Raw genomic sequence first — 9412 nt, 5'->3', positions numbered from 1 at the left:
ATGTGTGTGTGCTCACATAGGGATTTATCCACCTTGTTTTTCTCTTTGTTATATCTTCAAATGATGCACTGATCCTTAACTAAAGGTCATGGTCATACTGATAACTAGGTCACTACTTGGGAAAAGAATATTATATTTAATTACAATGTTTGTCTTTGTTTATTCTTTCCTTCACTCACTTAATTTAAATTCCACTCAATCATTACAGCATGGAAAACTAAAATTCACTGTTCCTTTAATATTCTTTGTTTATATTTTGACCACAGCCACTACAAGTGAGCTGGAGGCTTACTGCTGGCTCTGTGCTCAGGGGACACTCCTGATGGTTCTCAGGAACCATACGAGGTGCATAGGGTAAAACTAGGTCAGCTGTCTGTGAGACAAGTGCCTTCATCCCTATACTAGCTCTCTGACCCCCCAATGCCCCTTTAAGAAAGAAAGAAAATCCCCTAATAGAAAATGTGTAAAAAAAAGTATGAAATTGATTAACGATATTTAGGGATTGCACATTTAATAGCAAAGTGTAAGAACCCAAAACACATCATCAATACTGACCTGTTGGCTATTGAAATATACCAAGAGAACAGTTTCACCAGATGCCTTTTCTACCTGTGGACTCTGACATTTCCAGGAATGGAGGAGACGGGGTGGGGGGGGGGACGGGAGGAGATGCACCCTAGCAATGGGACCAAGTCTCCGTGTCTCCACCCCAGTAGCCCCCAAAGAAACACCCCAGGAACCCTGCAGGTCTCTCACCAGGTGACAGGAGCAGCGTCTCTTGTGACGAGTGATGAAGAAATCCTTGCCAGTCCATTACTGGGGCAGGACCTGAATTCAAAAATATGCCTGACAACTAGTCTCATGTGGCGTTCTCAACTCTTTGCTTAGACATACAGTTTCTACTAAATTCATAAAATACTGCCTTGCAAGTCTTTGAATGCATGTGTTCCATGAGCACTTTTTCCACTGTCAGTCACTTGTAAGTCTCTATTGGGCAAGTGTTTGCTGAAGTTCTCCCCCCATTCGTGGGTGGTATAATTCGATGTTTTTGTTGTTGAGTTTTCTGAGGGCTTTATAGACCTTGGCTACAAACCCTTTACCTGATAGATCTTGTGCAAATATTTTCTCCCATGCAGCAGGATGTCTTTCTATTATATTTTGGGGTTATTTCTCTGTGCAGGAGCTTTTAAATTTGATGTAATCCTACTTGCTTATTTTTGTCTTTGACAGTGTAATCATCTCATTGAAGACACTTCTGTGGTCAGTTTCCCGGAGAGTTCTGCTGACGTTTTCTTCAGTTTTACAGAAATGTGGGCACACCTGTGATAGGAGTGTTGTTGGAATAATCACAATCACGAAATCCCGTTAATCAACGATTTTTCCGGAGGGCTCAGAAACCTCGCATTTTATCTTTTCCCTGAGATCTTAGAAGTCTATCTCAATTTGGACCTCCTAACAATATCGCACTGGGGACTCTGTCAGGGTCAGAGGAATGAGATCCAGCATGTTACTGGATTTAGCATATGGATACACCATGGGAGGCTTGCAAGGCTGTCCCATGTGGGCAGGAAACTCTCAGAAGATTGCCAGTTTATCCCAGAGTGAGAAGTAGTCTACAAGATATTGCTACAAAATATCGCACAGCCTCTTTGCGGCCAAGCACTTCTGAGAACTTACTTTTAAATCTCTCTCTGGATGTTGGCCGTTGATGGGATAACACACACCTGGCTTCCTCTGCGGTACCCTCATGCATGAGGCCCGTCCGAATGTGTGGAGAGGGACCTTGAGCATGGCTGTAGCCAGGTTCCGGTGGTCCTCTGCTGCAGGGAGCTCCGCTCGTGGCAGGGAGGGAAGCTGGAGTCCATCCCCTTCAAGGGCCCCTGGGGAAGACAGCCAGGCATGTGGGCAGGAGACTCTTTGCTGGAATAATATGCGTGATAAAAATTATTAATAGAATAATAAATGAAATATATATAACATTTTAATAAATATAAATAAAATACACATAAGTAGTCTATAGAATACATTCACTTAGAGAAGCATTTTAGTAGAAAAGAAAAACATTTTCATAAATAAATTCAAAGATGTTGATTTTAAATATTTATTTATAGCTTTGGTACTTGTTTTTTTCATAAGAGACTGACAAATTTTTCTTTTTCAAAAATTTTTTAAAGCACCATGAATTATAAAGTTATTAATAGTTTGGTTTTTGACATAAAATTGCATCACCAATCCTACCACCATTGACAGTTTCCTTCTACCACTGTCCCCAGATCACCTCTCCTATCCCCTATCCCCCACCCTGCCTGTCATCCAGACGGGCACCTTTAAATTTGGTTATTAAAGTCTGGGTCCTGCAATTTTGTTTTATTTTTTTAAAATTCTTTTATTGATTCACCATGTGGAAAGTTACAAAGCTTTCAGGTTAAAGTCTCAGTTATACAATGCTCAAACACCCATCCCTTCACCAGTGCACATATTCCACCACCAAGAATCACGATATACCTCCCCCGTCCCCCCACCTGGGTCCTGCAATTTTAGGGTTGTTGATTCTATGGTTTGTAAATTTAGCTCTATTGTTTCTTACATTACAAATTAACCTGGATCCTCTTGGCCTCTGTCCCTATTGTTTATCTCTCTCTGCTCCCCTTCTCCTTCACTCCATTTCCTTCCTTCTCTTGCCTATTCTCTGGGGCCAAAGATAATCTGGGCATCGGCACACTCCTTAAATATGCATTTCTGAGCTCTCCCGCCAGCTCTGCCAGCTGGGGTCCTGAAACCCCGCACCCCAGCGCCTCGCTTCCCATCACCAGGCTTCTCCACTTGCTGCCGTAACTGCCCTTCCAAACCAAGTATCTGGGAACGCCCTCAGCCCCGCCAGGCCGGGGCTTCCTGAAGCCAGGCTGTCCGCAGTACCGCGGTTTCCACCCCACTTTGCCAATAGGTTGGAGGGGCGTGTCCTCTACGTCAGGGGGCGGGGTCTCAATAGGCCATGGCCTTCTGTGGGGCAGGTGGCTGCTAATGCCGACCCAGTTATTTTCCCCCCTTTCCTGAGCGGCATACTTAGGTTACAATCTGTATAACCTATTTCTTTGAAGAACACTCTGCTTGTCTCAATCACTATATGCTAGTAGTCTATTAGCCTATCCTAATTTCACAAAAACTGTCAGTGAACACAAGAAGCTGCATCAAGCCCTTCATAAAGAGATCATAGCCTCCAATCCTCACTCAAATCCCCTACATAAAGTAGGAAGAGTGCCTGAGAGTAAGGAACTATTCTAGAAGGGGAAAAAGGCTACTATCATCGACTTTCTCATCCAGAATCCCATCTTGCAGCAAGAGGGAATAGGGATAGAGAACTGGAAGGTTCCACCTCTATAGTTCCATAACAACCTGAAGAAACAGCGAAAATACCCACCACCAGGAGAGAATGAAGAAAAGATTTCAGAAGCCTCAACAGGGGTTACCCACAAATATGACCTCTCTCAGATAAAGAATTCAGAGAGGAAATCGTGAAGATGGTCAACTAACTCAAAGCAACCATGGAACAGACATCCAATAAATTAAGGGAAGATATGAACACAGCATTGAAACAGACAACCAAGAAAATACAGGAAGAAATGAGAGCAGAAACTTCAAAGCTATGAACAGAAGTGACACTAATAAAGGAAACAGTGGATGAAATAAAAATCTCAGTAGGATCCCTCAACAGTAGGATGATTACAGCCGAAGACAGAATCAGTGAGCTTGAAGATGAACTGCAGAAAGCTTACAGTCAAAAACAAATAATGTCTAAAGACCTCAAAATGGCTCTAGGGGGGGCTGGAGCGATAGCACAGCGGGTAAGGCGTTTGCCTTGCACGCGGCCGACCCGGGTTCAAATCCCAGCATCCCATATGGTCCCCTGAGCACGGCCAGGGGTAATTCCTGAGTGCAGAGCCAGGAGTAACCCCTGTGCATCGCCAGGTGTGACCAAAAAAGCAAAAAAAAAATGGCTCTAGGGAGAATCAGAGTCCTAGGAGATGACCTCAAGAGGAACAACATAAGAATCACTGGAGTACCAGAAGCACAGGGAACTAATCCCAATGGAAAAAAAACCACAGTTAAAGACATCATTGCTAAGAAATTCCCAAAGCTGGAGAAGGCAGGCATCCAGATCCAAGGAGCCTGAATGGAGCCAGTGAAAAGGGACTCCAATAAAAAATCCAAGGCATATCATAGTCAGAATGATGGATGCTGTGGATAGAGACACAATAATGCAATCAGAAAGGTCTAAGAAGGAAATCACATACAAAAGAGCACCCTTTAGATTTACAGCAGACCAATCAGAGGAAACCCTCCACGCCCGAAGACAATGGTGGGATATAGTGAAAAAACTCAATGAAATGAATGCCTCACCAAGAATACTTTATCCAGCTAAACTCTCACATAAACTATTAAAGGAACCATACATTATTTCACGGATAAACAACAGCTCAGGAACTTCATAGACTCAAAACCAAACTTAAAAGAAGGACTAAAGGGGCTACTGTAAGACTAGGAAAAACCCTACAAGAACAACAAACCCTACAGAAAGATGGCACAAAATCCCATGACAATAATCTCTCTCAATGTCAATGGGCTAAATGCACCAATCAAGAGACACAGAGTGGCAAAATGAATTCAGAAACTAAACCCAACTTTCTGCTGCCTACAAGAAACACACCTGAACAGTCAGAGCAAACAAAGACTCAAAGTCAAAAGATGGAAAACAATCCTGCAAGCAAAGAACTCCCTCAAAAAAGCTGGGGTGGCCATACTAGTATCTGACAACATAGATTTCAGGTTGAAAAAGATTAGAAGGGACAGCGAAGGTCATTTTCTGTTAATCAAGGATTATGTACAACAGGAAGAAATCACAGTCTTAAATGTATATGCACCGAATGAGTGACCAACTAAATACTTAAAACAACTCCTAACAGACTTTTTATTTTTTTTTGTTTTTTCATAATTTTTTTAAAGAATTTTATTTTATTGAATCACCATGTGGAAAATTACAATGCTTTCAGGCTTAAGTTTCAGTTATACAATGCTGGAACAACGATCCCTTCACCAGTGCCCATATCCCACCACCAAAAAAAAAAAACCAAAACAGCACACTTCCCATCCCGCCCCCCCTGCACCCTCCCCGCCATGTAGCTGATAAATTTCACTTTACTTTCTATTTACTATGGTTACATTGAATATTTCAACACAAACCTCACTATTATTTTTAGGAGTACCCCACTAGTCAGACCTGTTGTGAAGAGATTTGAGGTTTTGGATTTCTGTACTTTAGCAACTAAGTCCAGGGAGATTTCTTCCAGATATTGGATCATTGCAAGCTTGTAAACCCCATCTGTGGTCGTTATAATATGGCGGACACCATGCCCTTCACCCCCGGCAAGGAAGAGGCGAGAGAGAGAAATACCTTTCTCCTCCTGGGCGGGCATGGGGCTGCGGCTTAGTTCTCAGTCTGGAGACATTCTGCGAGGAGCTGCCCATGCCGAAAAATTTAGCTGGCATCTGGAGTCAAGCTCATGCAGCTGCGGAGAGGCCGCACACACATGCGGCCCCCGGGATCACATCTAGGCGGCAGGAGGAGCTGGTGCCACCCACCTCCCAAGCGCACCCTCGCATCCTATTGCTGCAGTCGTAAATCCCATCTGTGGTCCTCATAATATGGTGGTCATCATGCCCTTCACCCCCAGCAAGGAAGAGGCGAGAGAGAGAAATACCTTTCCCTTCCTGGGCGGGCATGGGGCCACGGCTTAGTTCTCAGTCTGGAGACATTCTGTGAGGAGCTGCCCATGCCGAAAAATTTAGCTGGCATCTGGAATCACGCTTATGCAGATGCGGAGAGGCCGCACACATGTGTGGCCCCCGGGATCACATCTTGGTGGCGGGCTCCTAACAGACTTTAAGGAGGACATCGCTAGCACCACAATAGTAGTCAGAGACTTCAATACTGCCTTATCACCTCTGGATAGATCAACAAGAACACAACTCAGCAAGGAAACAATGGCTCTGAAGGAAGAAAACGAAGAGAGAGGGCTAATAGACCTATACCGGGCTTTACACCCCCAAAAAAGAACACACATTCTTTTCCAGTGCACATGGAACATTTTCCAAAATAGACCACTTGCTGGGTCACAAAACATACTTCAATAGAATTGGGAACATAGAAATTATATCAACTATCTTTTCAGACCATGATGTGCTGATGATAGAAGCTAATCACACACTGACGCAAAGCACCAAATCAAACACCTGGAAATTAAACAACTCATTGAACAATGAGTGGGTCAGGAAGGAAATCAAGGAAGAAATCAAAAGATACCTCGAGACAAATGAGAATGAAAACACAAGCTACCAGAACTTATGAGACGCAGCTAAAGTTGTGTTAAGGGGAAAATTTATAGCTCTGCAAGCATTCCTCAGGAAGGAAGAAAGGGCCCACATAGATAGCTTGACTTCATAGCTCAAAATCTTAGAAAATTACCAGCAAAGGAACCCAAACCAGACTGAAGGAAAGAAATAATAAAACCTAGAGCAGAAATTAATAACATGGAAAGCCAAAAACAATCCGAAAGATCAATGAAACAGTTCACTAAGTAACTTTGACTCTGAATCATGCTCTCTTCCTCCCACCCCTCTGAAAGAACTCTCTGCCGGCTCTGCCCAGCCTGGGGGACTGCCAGGGTGGGGGTCCGGGTCCTCCGGCCGCCTGCCTTTGTGCGCACTGTTCTAGTCAACCACTCCCCTCCCCAGATAATTCTGGGTTCCAGCCCATTGGCTGGTGGGGGAGTGTTCTCTAAGTCAGGGGCGTGGCCTCAAAAGGGGCGTGGCCTAATTCGAAGCTGTTATTTTTCCCCCTCTCCTATACTGCACACTTAGGTCACAAATCTCTATGATCTATGTACTTGAAGAATAAGCTGGCCATCTCAATCACTATACGCCAATAAGCCATTAACCCATCCTAATTCCAGAAAAAGTATCAGGAATACAAGAAGGTACACAAAGCTCTCATAAACAGATCATAGCCTCAAGCCTTGACTAGAAGCCCTACATAAACTAGGAAGATCACAGTAATGTAAGGAACTATTATAGAAGGGGGAAAAGATTACCATTATCAATTTAGCTCACCTAGAATCCCCTCCTGGAGCAAGAGGAATAATGATTTAAAATCGGGAGCTTTCATCTCTATTGTTCCATAACAACATGAAGAAACATCAAAAAAAACCACCACAAACAGAAAATGAAGAGATTCCAGAAACCTCACTAGAGGGCACCCACAAATACAACCTCCTCTCAGATAAAGAATTCAGAGAAGAAATTGTGAAGATGGTCGAGGAACTCAAAGCAACTATGGAATGGAAAACCAATAAACTAAGGGAGAATATGAACACAACCATGGAACAAACAATCAATAAACTAGGGGAGGATATGAACACAGCCTTGGAATGGACCACCAAGAAAATACAGGAAGAAATGAGAGCAGAAATTTTACAGCTATGAACAGAAGTCACACAATTAAAGGAATCGGTAGATGAAATAAAAAGCTCAGTAGTAGCCCTCAACAGTAGAATGACTGCAGAAGAAGACAGAATCAGTGAGCTTGAAGATGAGCAGCACAAAGCTTACAAACAACAAAAAATAATGGCAAAAGACCTCAAGATGGCTCTAGAGTGAATCAGAGTCCTAGGGGATAACCTCAAAAGGAACAACATAAGAATCATGGGAGAGCCCCTCCTGCCGCCGAGATGTGATCCCAGGGGCCGCACGCATGTGCGGCCTCTCCGCAGCTGCACGAGCGTGAATCCAGACCCAGCAAAACCTCTTTCGGCATGGGCAACTCCTCGCAGAATGTTTCCAGCCTGAGAACTAAGCCGCGGCCCCATGCCCGCCCAGGAGGGGCAAGGTATTTCTCTCTCTCTCTCTCTCTCTCTCTCTCTCTCTCTCTCTCTCTCTCTCTCTCTCTCTCTCTCTCTCTCTCTCTCTCTCTCTCTCTCTCTCTCTCTCTCTCCTCCTTCTCTCCAGGGATGAAGGGGGTGGTGTCCACCATATTATGACGACCACAGATGGGGTTTTCAAGCTTGCAATGATCCAATATCTGGAAGAAATCTCCCTGGACTTAGTTGTTAAAGGACATAAATTCAAAACCTCAAATCTCTTCACAACAGGTCTGACGAGTGGGGTACTCCTAAAAATAATAGTGAGGTTTGTGTTGAAATATTGAATGTAACCAATATAAACAGAAAGTAAAGTAAAACTTATCAGTTACAAGGCGGAGGGTAGGGGGGCGGGATGGGAGGTGTACTTTGTGGGTTTTTTTTTTTGGTGGTGGTATATGGGCACTGGTGAAGGGATCGTTGTTTCAGCATTGTATAACTGAGACTTAAGCCTGAAAGCATTGTAATCTTCCACATGGTGATTTAATAAAATAAAATTTTTATTAAAAAAAAGAATCATGAGAGTACCAGAAGCACAGGGAACTAATCCCAATGAAAAACACACAGTTAAAGACATCATTGCTAAGAAATTCCCAGAGCTGGAGAATGTAGGCATCCAGATCCAAGAAGCCCGAAGGGTACCAGCTGAAAGGGACCCCAACAAAAAATCCCCAAGGCATATCATAGTCACAATGATGGATGCCGCAGATAGAGACACAATACTGCAAGCAGCAAGGTCAAAGAAGGAAATCACATACAAAGGATCACCCCTTAGATTTACAGCAGACCTATCAGAAGAAACCTTCCACGCCAGAAGACAATGGTGGGATATAGTGAAAACCCTCAACAAAATGAACGTCTCACCAAGATTACTCTATCTGGCTAAACTCTCACTTAAACTCGAAGGAATCATACACTATTTCTCAGATAAACAACAACTCAGGAACTTCATAGACTCAAAACCAAACCTAAAAGAAGATCTAAAGGGGCTGCTGTAAGACAAAGAAAAACCCTAACAAGAACAACAAACGCTACAGAAAGATGGCACAAAATCCCATGACAATAATCTCTCTCAATGTCAATGGGCTAAATGCACCAATTAAGAGACACAAAGTAGCAAAATGGATTCGGAAACTACACCCAACTTTCTGCTGCCTACATGAAGCATACCTGAACAGTCAGAGAAAACACAGGCTCAAGGTCAAAGTATGGAAAACCATCCTACAAGCAAAGAACTCCCTCAAAAAAGCTGGGGTGGCCATACTAGTATCTAACAACATAGATTTCAGGCTGAAAAAGATTAGAAGGGACAGTGATGGTCATTTTCTATTCATCAAGGTATATGTACAACAGGAAGAAATCACACTCTTAAATGTATACACACCTAATGAGAGACCAGCTAAATACTTAAAAAAAAAAAAACTCCTAACAAACTTTAAGGA

Source organism: Sorex araneus, chromosome 2, assembly GCF_027595985.1.
Source record: "Sorex araneus isolate mSorAra2 chromosome 2, mSorAra2.pri, whole genome shotgun sequence".
NCBI lineage: Eukaryota > Metazoa > Chordata > Mammalia > Eulipotyphla > Soricidae > Sorex > Sorex araneus.
This window is presented reverse-complemented; position numbering follows the sequence as displayed.